Genomic DNA, 6,932 nt, shown 5'->3' with positions numbered 1-6,932 from the left:
GGCTAAGGGAAAGAAATTCACTCTGTGATATTAACAAACAACATTCACTCCATAACATGTCAACATTGTTTTCAGGGTCTCCCTTTGCTGGGTACGGGAACAATATCTGAGTGCAAAATGGAGGCTGGGGAGGGGAAATGCCATCTCTTTCTGTCTCTGGGAGATCTGGGCAGACTGCAGGTTCCACAAAACCTTGGTCTCTCTGGACATCTGTGCAGTAACTTGGCAGATGGCACCAAGCACTCAAATACTGTGGTGATGGGACTCAGACACAACAGTGCAGACAGCTATAGGAGACTGACTAGATAGCTATTGCTTCAGAGAGTCACATATGTCACTGCCTAGTGTCTATAAGCAGAACAAAACAGGCTGGAGTGCCACAGCTAAAATGGGTTGCGATTTTACTTTTGAAGGGAAGCCACAACAAAGAAACAAACCAAGCAAACAGAGCTGGGGATTGCAGTGGGGGAGTGTGCAGGGGAAACCTGCTGCAAGTGAATTGTAAAGAAACATATTTCTAGGAAGATGAGGGTTGGAAGGGACCTCAGGAAGTCATCTAGTCCAACCCCCTGCTCAGAGTAGGACCTACCCTGACTAAATCATCCCAGCCAGGGCTTAGTCAAGCCAGGTCTTAAAGACCACTCAGCTATGCAGGGAGCCTCCTGTATTTCCTGGGTCGCAGCTGGGATCCCCCCCACAGCCCTGCTGTCAGAGCAGCCCTAACCCTGACCCCAACCCTGCCCCCCCCACCAAATTTCCTGCAGATGAAAAAATTGGAATTGTTAAAAATTGAAGGAAAAAGCAACAAAAATCAGAATTAGTCCCCAGAAGTGCAGCCAACCTCCCTCCACCCATGAATTCTGCCCAGCCAGTTTATAGCCACTGTCTCCTCCCCTAGCATTCAGCACAACAGCAAATATCAGCTCCCTTTTCCCCACATCATCTTGCTCACCCCCTCGGCACCCCAGCAAGGTCAGTGCCAGAAAGTAAAGTAAAGCCTTGTGCGCTTGGCAGAGGGAAGGTGAAAGGGGAAACAAGGATGCTCCAGTGTTTGAAGAGCTTGCCTTAGACTTGGCAGACGTTGGTTGAATTCCGTCCTTTGTCAAAAGCTCCATGTGGGACTTTAGGTCAGATTTCCAAAGGCCGGTGGGTACCTAAAGTATGCCCGAGTGCCTGAGTAGGGTCAGTAGCTAACGCCCATCGATTTCAACTTCCTGTAAGGGTATCTTTGTCTTTAGGAGCTGAAATACTGCTATCGATCTGTCCCTCTGTGAGCCAGGTCCCCCATTGGTAAAACAGGGATAACAGCAGCATACCGGTGTGGTGGAACGACAGATCCATGCAAGACAGAGAGGTGCCCAGATACCATGGTGATGGAGCCAGATAGGGAGCTAGGGTAGCAGTGACCTGGCAGCTGTTGTCTTTTTTCAAATTCAGTCCAAATTTTGCTTTGGGTTGGGAACTTGAGAGAGATCATTGCCCCATTGCCCTTGGATTGCCACGGGATTAGTTACCTGCAAACTGACATGCCTTCAAAAACCTGCAGACTAAGGACCAGGGAGGGAAAGGTAGATTTACCTCTAAGGTGGGTCTGTGAGCAGCTGGAGTCGAATGTCACCTCCTCACTCAGCATTTCAGGGATCAGAATCTTGGTTATTCAGTCCATTGTATCTCCCCACCGCAGTCACGTACTTCCCTGGTCCCAGTTAATAGAACAACATACAGGCTCCCCTGGCTCTGATATGTCTGGTAACGTGCCCTGTACATCATACTCTGCGCCAAACGGGGAACGTCTTTTCTGTTTCATTATATATCCTTCTGCAGGAAGGGGCCATCTCCCAAGGCACATCTGCTAAGGGAACATAACAGGCAAGGGAAAGTTAAGGTTTATTTTAAGACAGTGTCAGTAGAGTCAAACTTGTAGTCTCACAGGGAAAGTCATGGAGAGAAAAAAGTATTTCATCCTAAAACAAATCTGTTCACTGGGTGAATGTTATCCTGATTATGAAGAAATAATTCACAAGTTCTATGAATAGAGTTTAGAGCTGATATTTTCACAGCAGCCTAAGTGATTTAGACCCTGAGTTCCCATTCAATTCCCTGAGGCAGATTTGAAAATCTCAGCATAGTTTGCAAAAAGACCCTCCTGCTGCTCTGAATACCCAACAACATCAGATAATCAGCTCGGTAACATTTGAAAAGGTGTCAAAGTGATTTAGGTGCTTAAGTCCATTTTTCAAAAGTGTCTTCAGCTGCTGAGCTTTAGTAACTAAGTCTCACTGAAAGTGAACAGGACTCAGGCACCTAAATCACTTTGGATATTCACTTCAGTGTTTTAAATGTTACCCAATTGTTGCTCAGATAAAAGGCAGGTAGAACAAAGAGCTTTACACATTCTGGTTGGACTTTTCAAAAGGGGGGGTAATGAACACAACACACACAGTCAACTGCCACTGAATTGCTGTGAGAGCTTGGCATCTAACTCCCTTATGCTTCTTGGAAAAGCCCAGAGCACGCAAGCATCGAAGTCCAGGAACTTGAAATTAGAAAACTGCAAATAGTTACTTTCCAAGACCCGGAAAAGTTTCAGAGTCACGTGGATCTTCAGTGCCATAGCAATAATAACAATGAGATAATCCTGTGGGCTGCTAGCTGATCTATTGCAGTGTTTGATAACCAACAAGACAGGACTGATTCCCTCCCGTAAAGGTCAGCGCCACACATTCCACTAGCCAGTTCATAGGCGTATATGGGTACAGGGAATAATAATTTAATTTGGGGGCATTAGAATATATTCTATAACCGGAGTACAAAAGTGCCTTTTTCTACATGAAGTTTGACACATGGTCACTTCTTGCCCTGAAGGAAATGTTTGTTGCAGGTTTTACAGATGATTGCAAATGTCCACTTAATTCTGAATGCAAAAGAAACTTGCTTATTCCCAGTCCTTTTCTGACAGAATTATCCCTCTAACCACTTAATAAGGGCTCAGTTGATTTTATCACCAGTGTGAACAACGGTCTCCAAAGATTTGCTCTTCATAATGCCAAATGTTGAATATTGGTGGCTCCCATAATCATGTTTTTAAAAAAAGGTTTCTTTTTTGTTTTGTAATTAATCTGAGCAAAATAGCAAATCTGGATGAAGTCTTATTGCTTAGCTCCTTGAAGGATCCTGGCTGACCTTTACAGCAGGCAATCAGTCCTGTGCTGTTGGTTATCAAACACTCCAATAGAGCAGCTAGCGGCCCACAGGATTATCTCATTGCTATTATTGCTGTGGCACTGAAGATCCACGTGACTGAAACTTTTCCGGGTCGTGGAAAGGAGCTATTTGCAGTTTTCTAATTTCAGGTTCCTGGACTTCAATGCTTCCGTACTCGGGGCTTTTCCAAGAAGCATAAGGGAATTAGGTGCCAAGCTCTCACAGCAATTCAGTGGCAGTTGACTGTGTGTGTTGTGTACATTACACCCTTTTTGAAAAGTCCAACCAATGTGTAAAGTTCCTTGTTCTACCTGCATTTTATCTGAGCAACAGTTGGGTAACATTTTCAAAAACACTGACGTGAATATCCAAAGTGACTTAGGTGCCTGAGTCCTGGTAACTTTCAGTGAGACTCAGTTACCAAAGCTCAGCAGACAAAGGCCATTTTGAAAAATGGATTTAAGCATCTAAATCACTTTGACACCTTTTCAAATGTTACCGAGCTGATTATCTGATGTTGTTGGGTATTCAGAGCAGCAGGAGGTTCTTTTTGCTAACTATGCTGAGACTTTCAAATCTGCCTCAGGGAATTGAATGGCAACTCAGTGTCTAAATCACTTAGGCTGCTGTGCAAATATCAGCTGTAAACATTATTCATAGAACTAGTGAATTATTTCTTCATAATCCAAATTCAACATTCACCCAGTAAACAGATTTGTTTTAGGATGAAATACTTTTTTTTCTCCATGACTTTCCCTTTGAGACTACAAGTTTGACTCTACCGACACTGTCTTAAAATAAACCCTAACTTTCCCTTGCCTGTTATGTTCCGTTAGCAGACGTGCCTCAGGAGACGGCTCCTTCCCGCAGAAGGATATATAATAAACAGAAAAGACGTTCCCCATTTGGCGCACAATATGATGCACAGGGCACATTATCAGACATAACAGAGCCAGGGGAGCCCATCTGGGTTACATTGTTCTATTTACTGGGAACAGGGAAGTACGTGACTGCGGTGGAGAGAGAAGATGGACTGAATAACCAAGATCCTGATCTCTGAAATGCTGAGTGAGGAGGTGACATTCGACTCCAGCTGCTCACAGACCCGCCTTAGAGGTAAATCTACATTTCCCTCCTTAGTCCTTGAATCTTCAGGTTTTGAAGGCATGTAAGTTTGCAGGTACCTTATCCCGTGGCAATCCAAGGGCAATGGGGCAATGATCGCTCTCAAGTTCCCAACCCAAAGCAAAATGACTGAATTTGAAAAAAGACAACAGCTGCCAGGTCACTGCTATCCTAGCTCCCTTGCTGGCTCCATCACCATGGTATGTAGGCACCTGAATGTCTTGCATGGATCTATCCTTCCACCACCCCAGTATGGTGCTGTTATCCCTGCTTTGCCGATGGGGGACTTGGCTCGCAGAGGGACAGATGGATAGAGGTATTTCAGCTACTAATGACAAAGATACCCTTAGAGGGAGTTGAAATCGACGGGCGTTAGCCACGGACCCTACTCAGGCATCCAGGTGCAATTTTAAGTGCCCACCAGCCTTTGGAAATCCAACCTCAAGTCCCGCACGGTGCTCGTGACAAAGGACGGAATTCAACAAACGTCTGCCAAGTCTAAGGCAAGCTCTTCAAACACTGGAGCATCCTTGTTTCCCCTTTCACCTTCCCTCTGCCAAGCGCACAAGGCTTTACTTTTCTTTCTGGCACTGACCTTGCTGGGGTGCCAAGGGGTGAGTGAGATGATGTGGGGAAAAGGGAGCTGATATTTGCTGCTGTGCTGGATGCTAGGGGAGGAGACACAGGCCATAAGCAGGCTTGGCAGAATTCATGGGTGGAGGGGGGTTGGCTGCACTTTTGGGGACTAATTCTGATTTTTGTTGCTTTTTCCTTCATTTTTTAACAATTTCAATTTGTACATCTGAAGAAAATTTGGTGGGGGGACAGGGTTGGGCTCAGGGTTAGGGCAGCACTGACAGAAGGGCTGTGGGGGGGATCCCAGCCACAACCCTGGAAATACAGGTGGCTCCCTGCACAGCTGAGTGGTTTTTAGGACCTGGCTTGACAAAGCCCTGGCTGGGATGATTTAGTCAGGGTAGGTCCTACTTTGAGCAGGGGGTTGGACTAGATGACTTCCTGAGGTCCCTTCCAACTCTCATCTTCTAGGAGTCTTTCCTAGAAGTCCGTTTTCCTTACAATTCACTTGCAGCAAACTTCCCCCGGCACCCTCCTCCACTGCAATTCCCAGCTCTATTTGCTTGGTTTGTTTCTTTGTTGTAGCTTCCCTTCAAATGTAAAATCGCGACTAATTTCAGCCATGGTGCACCAGCCTGTTTTGTGCTGCTTATAGACACTAGGCAGTAACAGATGTGATTATCTGAAGCAATAGCTATCTAGTCAGTCTGCTATAGCTGTCTTCACTGCTGTGTCTGAGTCCCATCACCACAGTATTTGAGTGCTTGGTGCCATTTGCCAAGGTACTGCACAGGTTAGGGTTAGGGTACTTCTTCCTGGGGAACTTGTCCTGCTTGGAGACCTGCTATGCCTCCACCGTCCTGCCCAGGCTGCTGGCCAGTCTCCTGACTGGGGACAGAAACATCTCAGTCAGTGGGTGCACCACACAATATTATTTTTTTGGTTCTCTGGCAGCTACAGAATGCCTGCTCCTATCGGTGATGTCTTATGATCGGTATTTAGCCATAGTCAAACCACTTTACTATGCAGCCCATATGAGTGGCAGCGCTTGCCTCCAGATCGCAGCTGGCTCTTGGGTAGGTGGCTTCCTAGCTAGTAGCATAACAGTGTTGTCAATATCACAGTTAACTTTCTGTGACCTCAATAGCATTGACCATTTCTTTTGTGATTTTATTCCCCTTGTAAAACTCTCCTGTAATGACCCTCAGCTGATGGAAATGTTGTCTCTCACACTCAGCTTGATATTCTTCCTTGTTCCTTTCCTACTGACCATGATGTCCTACATCTGCATCATCACCACGATCCTGAGAATCCCTTCCATCACTGGGAGGCAAAAGGCCTTTTCTACCTGCTCCTCCCACCTCATCGTGGTGTCCATTTATTAGGGAACTCTGTTAATAGCCTACATGTTCCCCACAGCCCACACGCTGAGGGATTTCAAGAAAGTTCTCTCTGTCGTCTACACGGTCCTGACTCCCCTGGTCAATCCCCTCATCTACACCCTGAGAAACAAAGAGGTCAAGGAGGTGCTGAGGAAAGCTTGCAGGAAATGCATGTGTGGACAATGGTAGCCAATCAGTTGCCTTAGGTAAAGTAGCTAGGCCAGAGTCTGACTTTGGGCCTGAACCAAAGTCTGCTGTAGACCAAGATTGTGTTTGCATTAGCTTCATTGGGTTGTGTCATGCTGTTACAGTCACAGCCAGGGGAGGAAGTGGAGACGGACACACCTCTTGGAACCTTTGACCGATTCTTGTTAGGGCCTTTATTAGATGCTGCAGCTGGGTGCGACTGGGCTGGTGGGAGATCTGAACTAGTGGCTCCTCTAAGTTCAGACAATGAGGGGATAGTGTGCTGAGTGAGATGGTGCAGGGAAAACAAACACAGCTGGGAAGCTGAGCATCCGTTTCTTGTAGGGTGAGAGGTTCAGACAAACGCACACATACAAATCTATGATGCCTCCGTTATACAAATATCTGGTGTCAATGTCAGCCTGGAACTCCAGTGGTAGGGAATGGTGTAATTTTTTT

General features: G+C 46.0%; 1 pseudogene; it reads left to right on the top strand.

The window, feature by feature from the left end:
* Positions 1-2,749: 2,749 nt before the first annotated feature.
* On the top strand, positions 2,750-6,476 carry LOC137153413 (olfactory receptor 6P1-like; annotated as a pseudogene).
* The last annotated feature ends 456 nt before the right edge of the window (positions 6,477-6,932 follow it).

Source organism: Emydura macquarii, unplaced genomic scaffold (genome assembly GCF_026122565.2).
Source record: "Emydura macquarii macquarii isolate MOO-44397 ecotype Brisbane River unplaced genomic scaffold, CSIRO-AGI_Emac_v2 contig_244, whole genome shotgun sequence".
NCBI lineage: Eukaryota > Metazoa > Chordata > Testudines > Chelidae > Emydura > Emydura macquarii.
This window is presented reverse-complemented; position numbering and strand designations above follow the sequence as displayed.